The sequence below is a fragment of the Chiloscyllium plagiosum genome, unplaced genomic scaffold (assembly GCF_037043375.1).
Source record: "Chiloscyllium plagiosum isolate Xiang-an unplaced genomic scaffold, Cpla_swu_hap1 HiC_scaffold_40, whole genome shotgun sequence".
Taxonomy (NCBI): domain Eukaryota; kingdom Metazoa; phylum Chordata; class Chondrichthyes; order Orectolobiformes; family Hemiscylliidae; genus Chiloscyllium; species Chiloscyllium plagiosum.
Window position 1 is genome coordinate 5,785,282 of NW_028270178.1, and position 23,533 is coordinate 5,808,814.

A 23,533-nucleotide genomic window follows, 5' to 3' on the forward strand; every position below is an offset into this window, starting at 1 on the left:
TTACAGAGATAGGGAGGGGGTGTAGGGGCTGGAGGGGGTTACAGAGATAGGGAGGGTGTGTAGGAGCTGGAGGGGGGTTATAGAGATAGGGAGGGGGTGTAGGGACTGGAGAGGGTTACAGAGATAGGGAGGGGGTGTAGGAGTTGGAGGGGGTTACAGAGATAGGGAGGGGGTGTAGTGGCTGGAGGGGTTTACAGAGATAGGGAGGGGGTGTAGGGGCTGGAGGGGGTTACAGAGATAGGGAGGGGGTGTAGGGGATGAGATGGTTACAGACATAGGGAGGGGGTGTAGGGGCTGGAGGGGGTTACAGAGATAGGGAGGGGGTTACAGAGATAGGGAGGGGGTGTAGGGGCTGGAGGGGGGTTACAGAGGTAGTGAGGGGGTGGAGGGGTGGGGGGGGTTTACAGTGATAGGGAGGGGGTGTAGGGGCCGGAGGGGGTTACAGAGATAGGGAGGGGGTGTAGGGGCTGGTGGGGGTTACAGAAATAGGGAGGGGGTGTAGGGGCTGGAGGGGTTTACAGAGATAGGGAGGGGGTGTAGGGGTCTGAGGGGCTTACAGAGATAGGGAGGTGGTGTAGGGACTGGAGGGGGTTACCGAGATATGGAGGGGGTGTAGGGGCTGGAGGGGGTTACAGAGATAGTGAGGGAGTGGAGGGGCGGGATGGTGTTTCAGAGATAGGGAGGGGGTGTAGGGGCTGTAGGGGGTTACAGAGATAGGGAGGGGGTGTCTGGGCCGGAGGGGGGTAACAGAGATAGGGAGAGGGTGTCTGGGCCGGAGGGGGGTAACAGAGATAGGGAGGGGTTGTAGGTGCGGGAGGTGTTTACAGAGATAGGGAGGGTGTGTAGATGCTGGACGGTGTTCCCGAGATACGGAGGGGGTGTAGGGGCTGTAGGGGGTTACAGAGATAGGGAGGGGGTGTAGGAGTTGGAGGGGGTTACAGAGATAGGGAGGGGGTGTAGTGGCTGGAGGGGTTTACAGAGATAGGGAGGGTGTGTAGGGGCTGGAGGGGATTACAGAGATAGGGAGGGGGTGTAGGGGATGAGATGGTTACAGACATAGGGAGGGGGTGTAGGGGCTGGAGGGGGTTACAGAGATAGGGAGGGGGTTACAGAGATAGGGAGGGGGTGTAGGGGCTGGAGGGGGGTTACAGAGGTAGTGAGGGGGTGGAGGGGTGGGAGGGGTTTACAGAGATAGGGAGGGTGTGTAGATGCTGGACGGTGTTCCCGAGATACGGAGGGGGTGTAGGGGCTGTAGGGGGTTACAGAGATAGGGAGGGGGTGTAGGGGCTGGAGGGGGTTACAGAGATAGGGAGGGGGTGTCGGGACTGGAGGGGGTTACAGAGATAGTGAGGGTGTATAGGGCTGGAGTGGATTACAGAGACAGGGAGGGGCTGTATGGGCGGGAGGGAGTTACAGAGATAGGGAGGGTGTGTAGTGGCTGGAGGGGGTTACAGAGATCGGGAGAGGGTGTCGGGGGTTACAGAGATAGGGAGGGGGTGTAGGGGCTGGAGGGGGTTACAGAGATAGGGAGGGGGTGTAGGGGCCAGTGGGGGGTTAGAGAGATAGGGAGGGGGTGTAGGGGCGTGAGTGGTGTAGGGGCAAGAGGGGGTTACAGAGACAGGGAGGGGGTGTATGCGCCGGAGGAGGTTACAGAGATAGGGAGGGGGTGTAGGGGCGGGAGGGGGTTACAGAGATATGGCGGGGGCGTTACAGTGATAGGGAGGGGGTGTAGGGGTGTGAGGGGGTTACAGAGATAGGGAGGGGGTGTAGGGGCTGGAGGGGGTTACAGAGATATGGCAGGGGCGTTACAGTGATAGGGAGGGGGTGTAGGGGTGGGGGGGGTTACAGAGATAGGGAGAGGGTGTAGGGGCTGGAGGGGGTTACAGAGATATGGAGAGGGTGTAGGGGCTGGAGGGGGTTACAGAGATAGGGAGGGGGTGTAGTGGTGGGGGGCGTTACAGTGATTGGGAGGGGGTGTAGGGGTGGGGGGGGTTACATAGATATGGAGAGGGTGTAGGGGCTGGAGGGGGTTACAGAGATAGGGAGGAGGTGTAGGGGCTGGAGGGGTGTTACAGAGATAGCGAGGGGGTGTAGGGGCTGGAGGGGGGTTTCAGAGATAGGGAGGGGGTTACAGAGATAGGGAGGGGGTGTAGGGGCTGAAGGGGGTTTACAGAGATAGGGAGGGGGTGTAGGGGCTGGAGGGGGGTTACCGAGATAGGGAGGGGGTGTAGGGGCTGGAGGGGGATACAGAGATAGGGAGGGGGTGTAGGGGTGGGAGGGGGTTACAGAGATAGGGAGGGGGTGTAGGGGTGGGAGGGGGTTACAGAGATAGGGAGGGGGTGTAGGGGTGGGAGGGGGTTACAGAGATAGGGAGGGGGTGTAGGGGTGGGAGGGGGTTACAGAGATAGGGAGGGGGTGTAGGGGTGGGAGGGGGTTACAGAGATAGGGAGGGGGGTGAAGGGGCTGGAGGAGCTCTCACAGTGTTGAGTTAGTGAAGGCCTGGGTTTGACACGTGGGCTGACATCCCCTCTTTGTGAGACTTATCTGGGCGATAAACATCGTGGACAGATTCCTGACAGATGCCGTGAGCACAGGGGCCCATTCGGTGCCCCAGACCCTGACAGCCCAGCTACGTCGGACAAGTTGTCGATATTCAATGCCAAGTGTTGTCACTGCGTGGGGTTTCTCTGTTAAAATTACTCAGTCAGCTGAACGTATCTGTCCCGGCACGCAGGCCTCTCTCAGTAGGTGGCAAGGCAACACCAAAAACCCAGGTAAAACATCAATCAGACGCAACACGGTGATGGAATTCTGGGCAGGGGCCACTCCCCACCTATGTGGGCGTCCTGACCAATGGTCACCGTGAGCCAATCTTAGAGGGATGAGCGACGGGGAGGGCCTGGAAGACTTCCTCGGCCATTTCGGTCAATGTGCAGGGGTTGGCGCCCTCAGAGCAGAGGTGGCTGATGGGAAGACTGTCCGGAATGGGTACAGGCACTGGGAGGCGGTGGGGTGGGGGGGGGTCGGTTCCACCATCATCAGAGGAACCCTGAACCTTTCCCGGTGATACCACCACCACCAGATCCCTTCCTCAGCTCGCAGTAAGGCCCCACTGAGCGACATCGGCTCCAGATTACACTGCTCCACACAGGCACACAAACAGAGCCTTCGGTCCGACTCGTCGCGTTTTCCTGCATTCGGCCCTCCAGCCCCTACACCCCCTCCCTATCTCTGTAACCTCCTCCAGCCCCTACACCCCCTCCCCATCTCTGTAACCACCCTCCAGCCCCTACACCCCCTCCCTATCTCTGTAACCCCCTACACCCCCCTCCCTATTCTGTGACCCCCTCCAGTCCCTACACCCCCTCCCTATTTCTGTAACCCCCCTCCAGCCCCTACCCCCCCCTCCCTATCTCTGTAACCCCCTCCAGCCCCTACACTCCCTCCCTATCTCTGTAATCCCCTCCAGCCCCTACCCCCCCTCCCTATCTCTGTAACCCCCCTCCAGCCCCGACACCCCCTCCCTATCTCTGTAACCCCCTCCAGCCCCTACACCCCCTCCCTATCTCTGTAACCCCCTCCAGCCCCTACACCCCCTCCCTATTCTGTGACCCCCTCCAGTCCCTACACCCCCTCCCTATCTCTGTCAACTCCTCCAGCCCCTACACCCCCTCCCTGTCTCTGTAACTCCCTCCAGCCCCTCCCTATCTCTGTAAGCCCCTACACCCCCTCCCTATGTCTGTAACCCCCTACACCCCCTCGCTATCTCTGTCACCCCCTCGAGTCCCAACACCCCCTCCCTATCTCTGTCACCCCTTCCAGTCCCTACACTATCTCCCTATCTTTGTAACCCCCTCCAGCCCCTAACCCCCGCCCTATCTCTGTGACCCCCTACACCGCCTCCCTTTCTTTGTAACCTCCTAAAACCCTCTGAGGTCCCTTGACACCTCTGATTCCCCCTCTGCACTCCAGCCCACCCTCTGACTTTCGTCACCCCAGCACTGGGTGCCTGAACCCCTGTAAATCCCTCTCCGAACCTCCCTGCACCCCCATTATTCTCCTCCTCCTTTCCTGATGTTCCTTCAAACCTCCACTGTTGTCCGATCTCCTCGCTACCCCTTTGGCTGTTCAGTTCGAGTGTTCCTCCCAGCAGTACTCCATTAAAGGCACGATATGAGCTCAAGCTGTTGTTGTAATGGCTGAGAATGTGGTTAAGAACATTACCGAACAACAGTAACGCATTACTCACAGGGCTCTGTTTCTGAATGTCACCTTTTCCCAGTGTTCAGTCTTGTCCTGCATGTCGTAGAATCATGTCCTGACAAGCTCAGAACAAATTAACAGCCTGAAATATAGAAATAATTGTGCCGCACTTGCAGAGTTGACTGTAATAGTGAGCTGAGTGGGTGACTTCATCTCTGCTGAAGGCAGATAAAGGAAGGGGAACGCGTTGTCGGAGGGTCAGTACAGGGACATCCCCCGCACTGTCGGAGGGTCAGTGCTGAGGGAGGGCCGCACTGTCGGAGGGTCAGTGCTCACTGACTCTCCAACAGTGTGGCCCTCCCTCAGCACTGACCCTCCGACAGTGTGGCCCACCCACAGCACTGACCCTCCGACAGTGCGGCACTCCCTCAGTACTGACCCTCCGACAGTGCGGCCCTCCCTCAGCACTGACCCTCCGACAGTGCGGCCCTCCCTCAGAACTGACCCTCCGACAGTGCGGACCTCCCTCAGTACTGACCCTCTGAGAGAGCGGCACTCCCTCAGCACTGACCCTCCGACAGTGCGGCCCTCCCTCAGCACTGACCCTCCGACAGTGCGGCCATCCCTCAGCACTGACCCTCCGACAGTGCGGCACTCCCTCAGCACTGACCCTCCGACAGTGTGGCCCTCCCACAGCACTGACCCTCCGACAGTGCGGCACTCCCTCAGTACTGACCCTCTGAGAGAGCGGCACTCCCTCAGCACTGACCCTCCGACAGTGCGGCCCTCCCTCAGCACTGACCCTCCGACAGTGCGGCCATCCCTCAGTACTGACCCTCTGAGAGAGCGGCACTCCCTCAGCACTGACCCTCCGACAGTGCGGCCCTCCCTCAGCACTGACCCTCCGACAGTGCGGCCATCCCTCAGCACTGACCCTCCGACAGTGCGGCACTCCCTCAGCACTGACCCTCCGACAGTGTGGCCCTCCCACAGCACTGACCCTCCGACAGTGCGGCACTCCCTCAGTACTGACCCTCCGACAGTGCGGCCCTCCCTCAGCACTGACCCTCCGACAGTGCGGCCCTCCCTCATCACTGACCCTCCGACAGTGCGGACCTCCCTCAGTACTGACCCTCTGAGAGAGCGGCACTCCCTCAGCACTGACCCTCCGACAGTGCGGCCCTCCCTCAGCACTGACCCTCCGACAGTGCGGCCATCCCTCAGCACTGACCCTCCGACAGTGCGGTGCTCCCTCAGTACTGACCCTCCAACAGTGCGGCACCCCCTCAGTACTGACCCTCCGACAGTGCGGCACTCACTCAGTACTGACCCTCTGACAGTGCGGACCTCCCTCAGTACTGACCCTCCGACAGAGCAGCACTCCCTCAGTACTGACCCGCCGATAGTGCGGCACTCCCTCAGCACTGACCCTCCGACAGTGCGGCCCTCCCTCAGTACTGACCCTCCGACAGTGCGGCCCTCCCTCAGCACTGACAGTCCGATAGTGCGGTCCTCCCTCCGTACTGACCCTCCGACAGTGCGGCCATCCCTCAGCACTGACCCACCAACAGTGCGGCACTCCCTCAGTACTGACCATCCGACAGTGCGGCCCTCCCTTAGCACTGACCCTCCGACAGTGCGGCCCTCCCACAGCACTGACCCACTGACAGTGCGGCACTCCCTCAGTACTGACCATCCGACAGTGCGGCACTCCCTCAGTACTGACCCTCCGACAGTGCGGCCCTCCCTCAGCACTGACCCACCGACAGTGCGGCCCTCCCTCAGTACTAACCCCCCAACAGTGCGGCACTCCCTCAGCACTAACCCACCGACAGTGCGGCACTCCCTCAGTACTGACCCTCCTACAGTGCGGCACTCCCTCAGTACTGACCCTCCGACAGTGCGGCCATCCCTCAGCACTGACCCACCGACAGTGTGGCACTCCCTTAGTACTGACCCTCCGACAGTGCGGCCCTCCCTCAGTACTCACCCTCCGACAGTGCGGCTATCCCTCAGCACTGACCCTCCGACAGTGCGGCCCACCCTCAGTACTGACCCTCCGACAGTGCGGCACTCCCTCAGTACTGACCCTCCGACAGTGCGGCCCTCCCTCAGTACTGACCCTCCGACAGTGCGGCACTCCCACAGCACTGACCCTCCGACAGTGCGGCCCTCCCTCAGTACTGACCCTCCAACAGTGTGGCCATCCCTCAGCACTGACCCTCTGATAGTGCGGCCCTCCCTCAGCACTGACCCTCCGACAGTGCGGCCATCCCTCAGCACTGACCCACCGACAGTGTGGCACTCCCTCAGTACAGACCCTCCAACAGTGCGGCCCTCCCTCAGCACTGACCCTCCGACAGTGCGGCCCTCCCTCAGCACTGACCCTCCGACAGTGCGGCCCTCCCTCAGCACTGACCCTCCTACAGTGCGGACCTCCCTCAGTACTGACCCTCTGACAGAGCGGCACTCCCTCAGCACTGACCCTCCGACCGTGCGGCATTCCCTCAGCACTGACTCTCTGACAGTGCGGCACTCACTCAGCACTGACCCTCCGACAGTGCGGCCCTCCCTCAGTACTGACCGTACGACAGTGCGGCCCTCCCTCAGTACTGACCCGCCGACAGTGCGGCCCTCCCTCAGTACTGACCCTCCGACAGTGCAGCACTCCCTCAGCACTGACCCTCCGATAGTGCGGCACTCCCTCAGTACTGACCCTCCAACAGTGCGGCACCCCCTCAGTACTGACCCTCCAACAGTGCGGACCTTCCTCAGTACTGACCCTCCGACAGTGCGGCACTCCCTCAGTACTGACCCTCTGACAGTGCGGACCTCCCTCAGTACTGAACCTCTGACAGAGCGGCACTCCCTCAGCACTGACCCTCCGACAGTGCGGCATTCCCTCAGTACTGACTCTCTGATAGTGCGGCACTCCCTCAGCACTGACCCTCCAACAGTGCAGCCCTCCCTCAGTACTGACCGTACGACAGTGCGGCCCACTCTCAGTACTGACCCTCTGACAGAGCGGCAGTCCCTCAGTCCTGACCCTCCAACAGTGTGGCACTCCCTCAGTACTGACCCTCCAACAGTGCGGCATTCACTCAGTACTGACCCTCCGACAGTGCGGACCTCCGTCAGTACTGACCATCTGACAGTGCGGCCCTCACTCAGCACAGACCCTCCGACAGTGCGGCCCTCCCTCAGTACTGACCCACCGACAGTGCGGCCCTCCGACAGTGCGGCGATCCCACAGCACTGACCCATCGACGGTGCGGCCCTCCCACAGCACTGACCCTCCGACAGTGCGGCATTCCCTCAGCACAGACCCTCCGACAGTGCGGACCTCCCTCAGTACTGACCCTCTGACAGTGCAGCACTCCCTCAGCACTGACCCTCCGACAGTGCGGACCTCCCTCAGCACTGACCCTCCGACAGTGCGGCCGTCCCTCAGCACTGACCCTCTGACAGTGCAGCACTCCCTCAGTACTGACCCTCCGACAGTGCGGCCCTCCCTCAGCACTGACCCTCCGACAGTGCGGCCCTCCCTCAGCACTGACCCTCCGACAGTGCAGCACTCACTCAGCACTGACCCTCCGACAGTGCGGCCCTCCCACAGTACTGACCCTCCGACAGTGCGGCCCTCCCACAGTACTGACCCTCCGACAGTGCGGCCCTCCCACAGCACTGACCCTCCGACAGTGCGGCCATCCCTCAGCACTGATCCACCGACAGTGCGGCACTCCCTCAGTACTGACCCTCCGACAGTGTGGCCCTCCCTCAGCACTGACCCTCCGACAGTGCGGCACTCCCTCAGTACTGACCCTCCGACAGTGCGGCACCCCATCAGTACTGACCCTCCGACAGTGCAGCACTCCCTCAGCACTGACCCTCCGACAGTGCGGCCCTCCCTCAGCACTGACCCTCCGACAGTGCGGACCTCCCTCAGTACTGACCCTCTGACAGAGCGGCACCCCCTCAGTACTGACCCTCCGACAGTGCGGCACTCCCTCAGTACTGACCCTCCGACAGTGCGGCCATCCCTCAGCACTGACCCTCCGACAGTGCGGCACTTCCTCAGCCCTGACCCTCCGACAGTGCGGCCCTCCCTCAGTACTGACCCTCCGACAGTGCGGCATTCCCTCAGTACTGACCCTCCGACAGTGCGGCCCTCCCTCAGTACTGACCCTCTGACAGTGCGGCACTTCCTCAGCACTGACCCACCGACAGTGTGGCACTCCCTCAGTACAGACCCTCCAACAGTGCGGCCCTCCCTCAGCACTGACCCTCCGACAGTGCGGCCCTCCCTCAGCACTGACCCTCCGACAGTGCGGCCCTCCCTCAGCACTGACCCTCCTACAGTGCGGATCTCCCTCAGTACTGACCCTCTGACAGAGCGGCACTCCCTCAGCACTGACCCTCCGACCGTGCGGCATTCCCTCAGCACTGACTCTCTGACAGTGCGGCACTCACTCAGCACTGACCCTCCGACAGTGCGGCCCTCCCTCAGTACTGACCGTACGACAGTGCGGCCCTCCCTCAGTACTGACCCGCCGACAGTGCGGCCCTCCCTCAGTACTGACCCTCCGACAGTGCAGCACTCCCTCAGCACTGACCCTCCGATAGTGCGGCACTCCCTCAGTACTGACCCTCCAACAGTGCGGCACCCCCTCAGTACTGACCCTCCAACAGTGCGGACCTTCCTCAGTACTGACCCTCCGACAGTGCGGCACTCCCTCAGTACTGACCCTCTGACAGTGCGGACCTCCCTCAGTACTGAACCTCTGACAGAGCGGCACTCCCTCAGCACTGACCCTCCGACAGTGCGGCATTCCCTCAGTACTGACTCTCTGATAGTGCGGCACTCCCTCAGCACTGACCCTCCAACAGTGCAGCCCTCCCTCAGTACTGACCGTACGACAGTGCGGCCCACTCTCAGTACTGACCCTCTGACAGAGCGGCAGTCCCTCAGTCCTGACCCTCCAACAGTGCGGCCCTCCCTCAGCACTGACCCACCGACAGTGTGGCACTCCCTCAGTACTGACCCTCCAACAGTGCGGCATTCACTCAGTACTGACCCTCCGACAGTGCGGACCTCCGTCAGTACTGACCATCTGACAGTGCGGCCCTCACTCAGCACAGACCCTCCGACAGTGCGGCACTCCCTCAGTACTGACCCACCGACAGTGTGGCCCTCCCTCAGCACTGACCCTCCGACAGTGCGGCACTCCCTCAGTACTGACCCTCCGACAGTGCGGCACCCCATCAGTACTGACCCTCCGACAGTGCCGCACTCCCTCAGCACTGACCCTCCGACAGTGCGGCCCTCCCTCAGCACTGACCCTCCGACAGTGCGGACCTCCCTCAGTACTGACCCTCTGACAGAGCGGCACCCCCTCAGTACTGACCCTCCGACAGTGCGGCACTCCCTCAGTACTGACCCTCCGACAGTGCGGCCCTCCCTCAGCACTGACCCTCCGACAGTGCGGCACTTCCTGAGCCCTGACCCTCCGACAGTGCGGCCCTCCCTCAGTACTGACCCTCCGACAGTGCGGCATTCCCTCAGCACTGACCCCCCGACAGTGCGGCCCTCCCACAGCACTGACCCTCTGACAGTGCGGCACTTCCTCAGCCCTGACCCTCCGACAGTGCGGCCCTCCCTCAGTACTGACCCTCCGACAGTGCGGCCCTCCCTCAGCACTGACCCTCCGACAGTGCGGTCCTCCCTCAGCACTGACCCTCCGACAGTGCGGCCCTCCCTCGGCACTGACCCACCCACAGTGCGCACCAACAAACCGCACTGTCCTGTGGCCAAACACTTCAACTCCTCCTCCCACTCCGCCAACGGCATGCACGCCCTGGGACTCCTCCACTGCCAAATGCTCTCCAACTGAAGCCTGGAGGAAGAACGCCTCATCTTCTGCTTTGGGACCCTCCAACCACACAGGATCAATAAGGACTTCACCAGTTTCCTCATCTCCCCTCCCCCCGCCACCTCATCCCAGATCCAATCTTCCAATTCAACACTGCCACCTTGACCTGTCCATCTTCCTGGTAAAAACAATGACCGCAGATGCTGGAAACCAGATTCTGAATTAGTGGTGCTGGAAGAGCACAGCAGTTCAGGCAGCATCCGAGGAGCAGCGAAATAGACGTTTCGGGCAAAAGCCCTTCATCTTTTGCCCGAAACGTCGATTTCGAAGCTCCTTGGATGCTGCCTGAACTGCTGTGCTCTTCCAGCACCACCAATCCAGAACCTGTCCATCTTCCTCTCCATCTATCCGCCCCCACGCTCCCTCTCCGACCTATCATGTTCATCACCCCCCTTTATCTACCTATCGCCTTCCTCGCCACCTTCCCTCCCAGCCCCACTCCCTTCCCATTTATCTCTCAGCCCCCTTGGGCCATCGCTCATTCCTGATGGAGGGCTTATGCTCGAAACGTTGATTCTCCTCGGATGCTGCCTGACCCGGCAGTGCTTTTTCAGCACCACACTCTTCGACTCTGATCTCCAGCATCCGCAGTCCTCACCTTCTCCTCACAATCTGGATTTGCTCAACATATTATTTCAGTTGCATGACACTGTAAACTTTTACTGCAATCTCTGTGTCTTATGTCCCTGCTCCACAGCTACCTGAGGAAGTGGCAGCGCTCCGATAGCTAGTGCTTCCAAATAACCTGGTGCTGTGTGATTTTTTTTTAACGTTCTTAAACTGGAAAGGGCAGAGAAACGATTTCCAAACAATTTAGCGAGACTGGAGGATTTGGGTTAGAAGGCATGGCTGGGGCTATTTTCCCCTGGAACATCAGATGTTGAGAGGTGACCTTCTAGAGATTTATAAATCATGAGGGGGGGATAGATACGGTCTTTTCCCTCGGGTATCACAGAATGTCTACAGTACCATTCAGCCCATTAAGTCCACACTGCCCCTCTGAACAGCATCCCACCCAGACCAACTGGCCCTGCCCTGTATTTCCCATGGCAACGTCCACCTAGCTTTCACATCCCTGGACACTACGGGACAATTTAACACGGCCAATCCGCCTATCCTGCACATCTTTGAAATGTGGGAAGTTAAAAATCACACAACACCAGGTTATAGTCCAACAGGTTTAATTGGAAGCACACTAGCTTTCGGAGCGACGCTCCTTCATCAGGTGATTGTCAGGAAGCTAGCGCGCTTCCAATTAAACCTGTTGGACTATAACCTGGTGTTGTGTGATTTTTAACTTTGCACACCCCAGTCCAACAACGGCATCTCCAAATCTTGAAATGTGGGAGGACACTGGAGCAAACCCGCACTGACACTGGGGAAACATGCCAACTCCATGCAGGCAACCTTTTAAGGCTGGAATTGAACCCAGGTCCCTGGTGCTGTGACTCATTAGTGCTAACCACTGAGCCACCAGACACAGAAGGGCAAACTTCGAGGGTAGAGGGGCAAACGTTCCACGCAGAGGGTGATTCATGTATGGAACGAGCTGCCGGAGGAGGTGATAGAGGCTGGTCCAATCACAACAATTCTAAGACATTTGGGCAGACACATGGATAAGAAAGGTTTAGAGAGCAATGAGCCAAAAAGGTTTGGTTCAGGTCAGGAAGCCTGGTTTGGCGTGGACAAGTTGGACCATTTGATCCGCTTCCATGCTGTATGACTCTACAAAACACCAGAACCATGAAGCAGATGTGCAACGCCAACTTCTCCATCGAGGGGTAATGTCGCCTCTGGACACGATCCAGAGGCGACATTACCCCTCGATGGAGAAGTTGGCATTTGAACCTGAGGCTCCTCATTCAGAGGGAGGGACACTACCATTGCACCACAAGAGCCCTAGAGTAGGATTACCAATGAGGCGAAAGTGATTACTGCAGATGCTGGAGATCAGGCTCAAGATGGGAGGTATTGGAAAAGCGCAGCAGGTCAGGCAGCATCTGAGGAGCAGGAAAATCGACGTTTCGGGCAAAAGCCCTTCATCAGGAGAAACGTCGATTTTCCTGCTCCTCGGTTGCTCCCTGACCTGAGCTGTGCCTTTCCAGCGCCACTCTCATCTTGACTAGGATTGCCAATGGCAGATTCTGGTGAGGAAACGCGGGTGGGTGCTTGAGTGGACACCAATGGGGGCTATTGGGGCCGAATCGGTAAGCCATGGATGGCGCATAATCCGGTCACCAAAACCTCAATGGCAACCCAGCAGGACTTCCTTTTTGGTGGGTTGGACGTGTTGGGTGGGAGAGGTAACACCTTTGACTGGGTGGGGCAGATGGTAGTGGGTTGAGATGGAAATGTGTTGCTGGAAAAGCGCAGCAGGTCAGGCAGCATCTAGGGAACAGGAGAATCGACGTTTCGGGCATTAGCCCTTCTTCAGGAATCGTCATCGTCGGCGGCGGCGGCAGGTATTGCAGCGGGCGATGTAGCGGCCGCGTGCGTAATGGCGCCAGACTGATTTCGGAGGCCGATGGAAGATTCTGGAACAGTTGAGGAATCCGGAGTAGTGGGTGCCCTAAGTGTTCAATCTCCAGGGGGCTTGGCAACCCAAATTTCTCAGCTTCAAAGTGTCAGAGCAAAATAACATGGCTTGGCATGGACTAGGCAGAATAACAAATCGGGAGAGTTGGCCATTCTTTCTCTGGTTGACCTATTGACCTGTAGTTGAAGGCAACACAAAATGGCGCCGGCTCCTGGTCTCTTGCCCACTTTTCCCGCTCGCCAGGCGGAGTCACGTGATCACCCGCCCGCTCGCGCCGGCTCCTGGCCTCTGGCCCACGTTTCCCGCTCGCTCGGCGGAGTCACGTGTGCAACCGCCCGTTCTGGCCGTTGGCCGTTCGAACCGGCCAATGGGTGAGCGGGGAACCCGCCGCTGCCCGCCCACCCGGCAGACGCGGCCAATAGCGAGGGGCGGGAGCGGGAGAGGCCAGCGCCGATTGGTGGGGTGTGGGGTGATGGGCGGGGAAACGTGGAGGGCGAACCAATCAGGGGCTGCCTCCCGACCTCGCGACTTGTGATTGGTCCGGAGTTAAGCTGGGGGGTGGGGAGGAGGGTTTTGTGAATGGAGTCGCGCAAGAAAGGGGGGGGGGAGGGGAAGAGAGGGGTAGGTGGCAAGAGGCAGGGGTCAAAGGGGAGGGTTCAAAGGGGAGGGGTAGGATGGACAAAGTGAGGGGGCAAGTTGTAGGGAATGAAAGGATGGCAAGGTTGGGGGTGTAAGGGGAGAGTAGGGGAGGGGGGACAGAGCAATAAGGGGGTGTTGGGAAGAGGACAAGGAGGGCAATAGGGTGAGGGGGCAAGAGTAGGAGGTGTGGGGTGGGGAGGGGCAAGAGAGGGTAGGAGTGGGGAGAATGGCGTGAGGGGGCGATGGAAGGGAGGGGTGGGGGGAATGGTGTGAGGGGGCGATGGAGGGGAGGGGTGGGGGGAATGGTGTGAGGGGGCGATGGAGGGGAGGGGTGGGGGGAATGGTGTGAGGGGGCGATGGAGGGGAGGGGTGGGGGGAATGGTGTGAGGGGGCGATGGAGGGGAGGGGTGGGGGGAATGGTGTGAGGGGGCGATGGAGGGGAGGGGTGGGGGGAATGGTGTGAGGGGGCGATGGAGGGTAGGAGTGGGGGGAATGGTGTGAGAGGGCGATGGAGGGAGGGGTGGGGGGAATGGTGTGAGGGGGCGATGGAAGGGAGGGGAGGGGTGGGGGGAATGGTGGGAGGGGAGGGGTGGGGGGAATGGTGTGAGGGGGCGTGGGAGGGGAGGGGTGGGGCGAATGGTGTGAGGGGGCGATGGAGGGGAGGGGAGGGGAGGGGTGGGGGGAACGGTGTGAGGGGGCGTGGGAGGGGAGGGGTGGGGGGAATGGTGTGAGGGGGCGATGGAGGGGAGGGGTGGGGGGAATGGTGTGAGGGGGCGATGGAGGGGAGGGGTGGGGGGAATGGTGTGAGAGGGCGATGGAAGGGAGGGGAGGGGTGGGGGGAATGGTGTGAGGGGGCGTGGGAGGGGAGGGGTGGGGCGAATGGTGTGAGGGGGCGATGGAGGGGAGGGGTGGGGGGAATGGTGTGAGAGGGCGATGGAGGGGAGGGAGGAATGGTGTGAGGGGGCGATGGAGGGGTGGGGTGGGGGGAATGGTGTGAGGGGGCGTTGGAGGGGAGGGGTGGGGGGAATGGTGTGAGGGGGCGATGGAGGGGAGGGGTGGGGAGAATGGTGTGAGGGGGCGATGGAGGGGAGGGGTGGTGGGAATGGTGTGAGAGGGCGATGGAGGGAGGGGTGGGGGGAATGGTGTGAGGGGGCGATGGAAGGGAGGGGAGGGGTGGGGGGAATGGTGTGAGGGGGCGTGGGAGGGGAGGGGTGGGGGGAATGGTGTGAGGGGGCGATGGAGGGGAGGGGTGGGGGGAATGGTGTGAGAGGGCGATGGAAGGGAGGGGAGGGGGGGGGAATGGTGTGAGGGGGCGTGGGAGGGGAGGGGTGGGGCGAATGGTGTGAGGGGGCGATGGAGGGGAGGGGTGGGGGGAATGGTGTGAGAGGGCGATGGAGGGGAGGGAGGAATGGTGTGAGGGGGCGATGGAGGGGTGGGGTGGGGGGAATGGTGTGAGGGGGCGTTGGAGGGGAGGGGTGGGGGGAATGGTGTGAGAGGGCGATGGAGGGTAGGGGTGGGGGGAATGGTGTGAGGGGGCGATGGAAGGGAGGGGAGGGGTGGGGGGAATGGTGTGAGGGGGCGATGGAAGGGAGGGGAGGGGTGGGGGGAATGGTGTGAGGGGGCGATGGAGGGGAGGGGTGGGGGGAATGGTGTGAGGGGGCGTTGGAGGGGAGGGGTGGGGGGAATGGTGTGAGAGGGCGATGGAGGGGAGGGAGGAATGGTGTGAGGGGGCGATGGAGGGGTGGGGTGGGGGGAATGGTGTGAGGGGGCGTTGGAGGGGAGGGGAGGGGTGGGGGGAATGGTGTGAGAGGGCGATGGAGGGTAGGGGTGGGGGGAATGGTGTGAGGAGGCGATGGAAGGAAGGGGTGGGGGGAATGGTGTGAGGGGGCGATGGAGGGGTGGGGGGAATGGTGTGAGGGGGCGATGGAAGGGAGGGGAGGGGTGGGGGGAATGGTGTGAGGGGGCGATGGAAGGGAGGGGAGGGGTGGGGGGAATGGTGTGAGGGGGCGATGGAGGGGAGGGGTGGGGGGAATGGTGTGAGGGGGCGTTGGAGGGGAGGGGTGGGGGGAATGGTGTGAGAGGGCGATGGAGGGGAGGGAGGAATGGTGTGAGGGGGCGATGGAGGGGTGGGGTGGGGGGAATGGTGTGAGGGGGCGTTGGAGGGGAGGGGTGGGGGGAATGGTGTGAGAGGGCGATGGAGGGTAGGGGTGGGGGGAATGGTGTGAGGGGGCGATGGAAGGGAGGGGTGGGGGGAATGGTGTGAGGGGGCGATGGAGGGGTGGGGGGAATGGTGTGAGGGGGCGATGGAGGGTAGGGGTGGGGGGAATGGTTTGAGGGGGCGATGGAAGGGAGGGGTGGGGGGAATGGTGTGAGGGGGCGATGGAGGGGAGGGAGGAATGGTGTGAGGGGGCGATGGAAGGGAGGGGTGGGGGGAATGGTGTGAGGGGGCGATGGAAGGGTGGGATGGGGGGAATGGTGTGAGGGGGCGATGGAGGGGTGGGGGGAATGGTGTGAGGGGGCGATGGAAGGGTGGGGGGAATGGTGTGAGGGGGCGATGGAGGGGTGGGGGAATGGTGTGAGGGGGCGATGGAGGCGAGGGGTGGGGGGAATGGTGTGAGGGGGCGATGGAGGGTAGGGGTGGGGGGAATGGTGTGAGGGGGCGATGGAGGGTAGGGGTGGGGGGAATGGTGTGAGGGGGCGATGGAGGGTAGGGGTGGGGGGAATGGTGTGAGGGGGCGATGGAGGCTAGGGGTGGGGGGAATGGTGTGAGGGGGCGATGGAGGTAAGGGGTGGGGGGAATGGTGTGAGAGGGCGATGGAGGGGAGGGGTGGGGGGAATGGTGTGAGAGGGCGATGGAGGGGAGGGGTGGGGGGAATGGTTTGAGGGGGTGATGGAGGGGTGGGAGGAATGGTGTGAGGGGGCGATGGAGGGGTGGGTGGAATGGTGTGAGGGGGCGATGGAGGGTAGGGGTGGGGGGAATGGTGTGAGGGGGCGATGGAGGGGAGGGGTGGGGGGAATGGTGTGAGAGGGCGATGGAGGGTAGGGGTGGGGGGAATGGTGTGAGGGGGCGATGGAAGGGAGGGGAGGGGTGGGGGGAATGGTGTGAGGGGGCGATGGAAGGGAGGGGAGGGGTGGGCGGAATGGTGTGAGGGGGCGATGGAGGGGAGGGGTGGGGGGAATGTTGTGAGGGGGCGTTGGAGGGGAGGGGTGGGGGGAATGGTGTGAGAGGGCGATGGAGGGGAGGGAGGAATGGTGTGAGGGGGCGATGGAGGGGTGGGGTGGGGGGAATGGTGTGAGGGGGCGTTGGAGGGGAGGGGTGGGGGGAATGTTGTGAGAGGGCGATGGAGGGTAGGGGTGGGGGGAATGGTGTGAGGGGGCGATGGAAGGGAGGGGCGGGGGGGAATGGTGTGAGGGGGCGATGGAGGGGTGGGGGGAATGGTGTGAGGGAGCGATGGAGGGTAGGGGTGGGGGGAATGGTGTGAGGGGGCAATGGAAGGGAGGGGTGGGGGGAATGGTGTGAGGGGGCGATGGAGGGGAGGGAGGAATGGTGTGAGGGGGCGATGGAAGGGAGGGGTGGGGGGGAATGGTGTGAGGGGGCGATGGAAGTGTGGGGGGAATGGTGTGAGGGGGCGATGGAAGGGTGGGGGGAATGGTGTGAGGGGGCGATGGAGGGGTGGGGGGAATGGTGTGAGGGAGCGATGGAGGGTAGGGGTGGGGGGAATGGTGTGAGGGGGCGATGGAGGCGAGGGGTGGGGGGAATGGTGTGAGGGGGCGATGGAGGGGAGGGGTGGGGGGAATGGTGTGAGAGGGCGATGGAGGGGAGGGGTGGGGGGAATGGTGTGGGGGGGCGATGGAGGTAAGGGGTGGGGGGAATGGTGTGAGAGGGCGATGGAGGGGAGGGGTGGGGGGAATGGTGTGAGGGGCGAGAGAGGGTAGGGGTGGGGGGAATTGTGTGAAGGGGTAAGAGATGGTAGGAGTTGGGGAGAATGGTGTGAGGGGGCAATTGAGGGTAGGGGTGGGTCAATGGTGTGATGGGGGGCGATGGACGGTAGTGGTGGGGGCAGTGGTGTGAGGGGGCGATGGAGGATAGAGGTGGGGGGAATGGTGTGATAGGGCGATAGAGGGTAGGGGTTGGGGGAATGGTGTGAGGGGGCGATGGAGGGGAGGGGTGGGGGGAATGGTGTGAGGGGGCGATGGAGGGGAGGGGTGGGGGGAATGGTGTGAGGGGGCGATGGAGGGGAGGGGTGGGGGGAATGGTGTGAGAGGGCGATGGAGGGTAGGGGTGGGGGGAATTGTGTGAGGGGGCGATGGAGGGTAGGAGTGGGGGGAAAGGAGAGAGGATAGGGGTGGGAGGAATGGTGTGAGGGGGCGATGGAGGGTAGAGGTGGGGGGAATGGTGTGAGGGGGCGATGGAGGGTAGGGGTGGGGGGAATGGTGTGAGGGGCGAGAGAGGGTAGGGGTGGGGGGAATGGTGTGAAGGGGTAAGAGAGGGTAGGAGTTGGGGGGAATGGTGTGAGGGGGGCGATGGAGGGTAGTGGTGGGGGCAATGGTGTGAGGGGGCAATGGAGGGTAGGAGTGGGGGCAATGGTGTGAGGGGGGCGATGGAGGGTAGTGGTGGGGGCAATGGTGTGAGGGGGCAATGGAGGGTAGGAGTGGGGGCAATGGTGTGAGGGGGGTGATGGAGGGTAGGAGTGGGGGGGAGTGGTGTGAGGAGGGCGATGGAGGGTAGGAGTCAGGGGAATGGTGTGAGGGGGCGAGAGAGGGTAGAAGTCGGGGCAATGGTGTGAGGGGGATGGAGGGTAGGGGTGGGGGCAATGGTGTGAGGAGGGCGATGGAGGTTAGGGGTGGGGGCAATGGTGTGGGGGGGCGATGGAGGGTAGGGGTGGGGGTGAAATGGTGTGAGGGGGTGAGTGAGGGTAGGGGTGGGGGGAATGATTGAGGGGGGGCGAGAGAGGGTTTGAGTGGGGGGGATTGGTGTGAGGGGGGGTAATGGATGGTAGAGGTAGGGGGGAATGGTGTGATGGGGCGATGGAGGGTAGAGGTGGGAGCAATGGTGTGAGGGGGCGATGGAGGGTACGGGGGGGGGAATGGTGTGAAGGGGCGATGGAGGGTAGGAGTCGGGGGAATGGTGTGAGGGGGCGATGTAGAGTAGGAGTGGGGGGAATGGTGTGATGGGGCGATGGAGGGTAGGAGTCGGGGGAATGGTGTGAGGAGGGCGATGGAGGGTAGGGGTGGGGGCAATGGTGTGAGGGGGCGATGGAGGGTAGGGGTGGGGGGAATGGTGTGAGGGAGCGAGGGGAGGGTAGGGTTGGGAATGGTGTGAGGGGGCGATGGAGGGTAGGAGTGGGGGGAATGGTGTGAGGGGGCGATGGAGGGTAGGGTGGGGGCAATGGTGTGAGGGGGCGATGGAGGGTAGGGGTGGGGGCAATGGTGTGAGGGGGGCGATGGAGGGTAGGGGTGGGGGCAATGGTGTGAGGGGGCGATAGAGGGTAGGGGTGGGGGCAATGGTGTGAGGGGGGGCGATGGAGGGTAGGGGTGGGGGGAATGTTTGAGGGGGGTGAGAGAGGGTAGGAGTGGGGGGGAATGATTGAGGGGGCGCGAGAGAGGGTAGGAGTGGGAGAAATGGTGTGAGGGGATGTGAGGGTAGGGGGAATGATTGAGGGGGGTGAGAGAGGGTAGGAGTGGGGGTAATGGTGTGAGGGGGCGAGAGAGGGTAGGAGTTGGGGGAATGGTGTGAGGGGGTGAGAGACGGTAGGGCTGGGGCGAATGGTATGAGGGGGTCAGTGAGGGTAGTGGTGGGGGGAATGGTGTGAGGGGGCGAGAGAGGGGAGGAGTGGGGGGGAATGATTGAGGGGGTGATGGAGGGGTGGGGTAATGGTGTGAGAGGGCGATGGAGAATGGGGGGAATGGTGTGAGGGGGCGATGGAGGGGAGAGGTGGGGGGAATGGTGTGAGAGGGCGATGGAGGGGAGGAGGGGGGGAAAGGAGAGAGGATAGGGGTGGGAGGAATGGTGTGGGGGCGATGGAGTGTAGGGGTGGGGGGAATGGTGTGAGGGGGCGATGGAGGGTAGGGATGGGGGGAATGGTGTGAGGGGGCGATGGAGGGGAGGGGTGGGGGGAATGGTGTGAGGGGGCGATGGAGGGTAGGGGTGGGGGGAATGGTGTGAGAGGGCGATGGAGGGGTGGGGGGAATGGTGTGAGGGGGCGATGGAGGGGTGGGGGGAATGGTGTGAGGGGGCGATGGAGGGGTGGGGGGAATGGTGTGAGGGGGCGATGGAGGGGAGGGGTGGAGGGAATGGTGTGAGAGGGCGATGGACGGGAGGAGTGGGGGAATAGAGAGAGGGTAGGGGTGGGGGAAAGGTGTGAGGGGGCGATGGAGGGTAGGGGTGTGGGGAATTGTGTGAGGGGGCGATGGAGGGGAGGGGTGGGGGGAATGGTGTGAGAGGGCGATGGAGGGTAGGAGTGGGGGGAAAGGAGAGAGGATAGGGGTGGGAGGAATGGTGTGAGGGGGCGATGGAGGGTAGGGGTGGGGGAAATGGTGTGAGGGGCGATGGAGGGTAGGGGTGGGGGGAATGGTGTGAGGGGCGAGAGAGGGTAGGGGTGGGGGGAATGGTGTGAGGGGCGAGAGAGGGTAGGGGTGGGGGGAATGGTGTGAAGGGGCGATTGAGGGAAGGCGTGGGGGCAATGATGTGAGGGGGGATGGAGGGTAGAGGTGGGGGCAATGGTGTGAGGTGGCGATGGAGGGTAGGAGTGGGGGCAATGATGTGGGGGAATGGAGGGTAGGAGTGGGGGCAATGGTGTGAGGGGGGCGATAGAGGGTAGAGGTGGGGGCAATGGTGTGAGGGGGCGATGGAGGGTAGGAGTGGGGGTAATGGTGTGAGGGGGGCAATGGTGTGTAGAGATGGGCTAATGGTGTGATGGGGTGATGGAGGGTAGGAGTGGGGGGGAGTGGTGTGAGGGGGTGAGTGAGGGTAGGGGTGGGGGGAATGATTGAGGGGGGCGAGAGAGGTTTTGAGTGGGGGGGATTGGTGTGAGGGGGGGCAATGGATGGTAGAGGTAGGGGGGAATGGTGTGAGGGGGCGATGGAGGGTAGGAGTGGGGTGAATGGTGTGAGGGGGTGAGTGAGGGTAGGGGTGGGGGAATGATTGAGGGGGGCGAGAGAGGTTTTGAGTGGGGGGGATTGGTGTGAGGGGGGGCAATGGATGGTAGAGGTAGGGGGGAATGGTGTGAGGGGGCGATGGATGGTAGAGGTGGGAGCAATGGTGTGAGGGGGCGATGGAGGGTACGAGTGGGGGGATTGGTGTGAGGGGGTGATGGAGGGTAGGAGTCGGGGGAATGGTGTGAGGGGGCGATGGAGGGTAGGGGTGGGGGAAATGGCGTGAGGGGGCGATGGAGGGTAGGGGTGGGGTCAATGGTGTGAGGGGGCGATGGAGGGTAGGTGTAGGGGGATTGGTGTCAGGGGACGATGGAGGGTAGGACTCGGGGGAATGGTGTGATGGGGCGATGGAGGGTAGGGTGGGGCAATGGTGTGAGGGGGCGATGGAGAGTAGGATTGGGGGCAATGGTGTGAGGGGGGCGATGGAGAGTAGGTGTGGGGGCAATGGTGTGAGGGGGGCGATGGAGGGTAGGGGTGGGGGCAATGGTGGGAGGGGGCGATGGAGGATAGGGGTGGGGAGGAATGGTGTGAGGGGGGCGATGGAGGGTAGGGGTGGGGGGAATGGTGTGATGGGGCGATGGAGGGTTGGGTGGGGGCAATGGTGTGAGGGGGCGATGGAGGGTAGGGGTGGAGGCAATGGTGTGAGGGGGGCGATGGAGGGTAGGGGTGGGGAGGAATGGTGTGAGGGGGGCGATGGAGGGTAGGGGTGGGGGGAATGGTGTGATGGGGCGATGGAGGGTTGGGTGGGGGCAATGGTGTGAGGGGGCGATGGAGGGTAGGGGTGGGGTCAATGGTGTGAGGGGGCGATGGATGGTAGGTGTAGGGGGATTGGTGTGATGGGACGATGGAGGGTAGGGTGGGGGCAATGGTGTGAGGGGGCGATGGAGGGTAGGGGTGGAGGCAATGGTGTGAGGGGGGCGATGGAGGGTAGGGGTGGTGGCAATGGTGTGAGGGGGCGATGGAGGGTAGGAGTCGGGGGATTGGTGTGATGGGGCGATGGAGGGTAGGGGTGGGGGCAATGGTGTGAGGGGGCGATGGAGGGTAGGTGTAGGGGGATTGGTGTGAGGGGACGATGGAGGGTAGGAGTCGGGGGAAGGGTGTGATGGGGCGATGGAGGGTTGGGTGGGGGCAATGGTGTGAGGGGGTGATGGAGGGTAGGGGTGGGGTCAATGGTGTGAGGGGGCGATGGAGGGTAGGTGTAGGGGGATTGGTGTGAGGGGACGATGGAGGGTAGGAGTCGGGGGAATGGTGTGATGGGGCGATGGAGGGTAGGGTGGGGGCAATGGTGTGAGGGGGCGATGGAGAGTAGGGTTGGGGGCAATGGTGTGAGGGGGGCGATGGAGAGTAAGGGTGGGGGCAATGGTGTGAGGGGGCGATGGAGGGTAGGGGTGGGGGGAATGGTGTGATGGGGCGATGGAGGGTTGGGTGGGGGCAATGGTGTGAGGGGGCGATGGAGGGTAGGGGTGGAGGCAATGGTGTGAGGGGGGCGATGGAGGGTAGGGGTGGGGGCAATGGTGTGAGGGGGCGATGGAGGGTAGGAGTCGGGGGATTGGTGTGATGGGGCGATGGAGGGTAGGGGTGGGGGCAATGGTGTGAGGGGGCGATGGAGGGTAGGGGTGGGGGGCAATGGTGTGAGGGGGCGATGGAGGGTACGAGTCGTGGGAATGGTGTGAGAGGGTGATGGAGGGTAGGGGTGGGAGGGAATGGTGTGAGGGGGTGAGAGAGGGTAGGAGTTTGGGCAATGGTGTGAGGGGGCAATGGAGGGTAGGGGTGTGGGCAATGGTGTGAGGGGGGCGATGGAGGGTAGGGGTGGGGTGAATGGTGTGAGCGGGCGATGGATGGTAGGTGTAGGGGGATTGGTGTGAGGGGGCGATGGAGGGTAGGGGTGTGGGCAATGGTGTGAGGGGGCGATGGAGGGTAGGGGTGGGGGGATTGGTGTGAGGGGGCGATGGAGGGTAGGGGTGTGGGCAATGGTGTGAGGGGGGCGATGGAGGGTAGGGGTGTGAGCAATGGTGTGAGGGGGGCGATGGAGGGTAGGTGTAGGGGGATTGGTGTGAGGGGGCGATGGAGGGTAGGGGTGTGGGCAATGGTGTGAGGGGGGCGATGGAGGGTAGGGGTGTGAGCAATGGTGTGAGGGGGGCGATGGAGGGTAGGAGTAGGGGGATTGGTGTGAGGGGGCGATGGAGGGTAGGGGTGGGGGCAATGGTGTGAGGGGGCGATGGAGGGTAGGGGTGGGGTGAATGGTGTGAGGGGGCGATGGAGGGTAGGTGTAGGGGGATTGGTGTGAGGGGACGATGGAGGTAGGGGTGGGGGCAATGGTGTGAGGGGGCGATGGAGGGTAGGGGTGGGGAGGAATGGTGTGAGGGGGGCGATGGAGGATAGGGGTGGGGGCAATGGTGCGGGGGGGGCGATGGAGGGTAGGAGTAGGGGGATTGGTGTGAGGGGGCGATGGAGGGTAGGAGTTGGGGGAATGGTGTGAGGGGGCGATGGAGGGTAGGGGTGGGGGGAATGGTGTGAGGGGGCGATGGAGGGTAGGAGTCGGGGGAATGGTGTGAGGGGGCGATGGAGGGTAGGAGTTGGGGGAATGGTGTGAGGGGGCGATGGAGGGTAGGAGTTGGGGGAATGGTGTGAGGGGCGAGAGAGGGTAGGGGTGGGGGCAATGGTGTGAGGGGGCGATGGAGGGTAGGGGTGAGGGCGATGGAGGGTAGGGGTGGGGGGAATGTTGAGGGGGGGTGAGAGAGGGAAGGAGTGGGGGGGAATGATTGAGGGGGGTGAGAGAGTGTAGGAGTGGGGGGGAATGATTGAGGGGGCGCGAGAGAGGGTAGGAGTGGGGGGGAATGGTGTGAGGGGATGAGAGAGGGTAGGAGTGGGAGGAATGGTGTGAGGGGGTGAGTGAGGGTAGGGTGGGGGGAATGGTGTGAGGGGGCGAGAGAGGGGAGGAGTGGGGGGGAATGATTGAGGGGGTGATGGAGGTGTGGGGAGAATGGTGTGAGGGGGCGATGGAGGGGAGGGGTGGGGGGAATGGTGTGAGAGGGCGATGGAGGGGAGGAGTGGGGGAATGGAGAGAGGG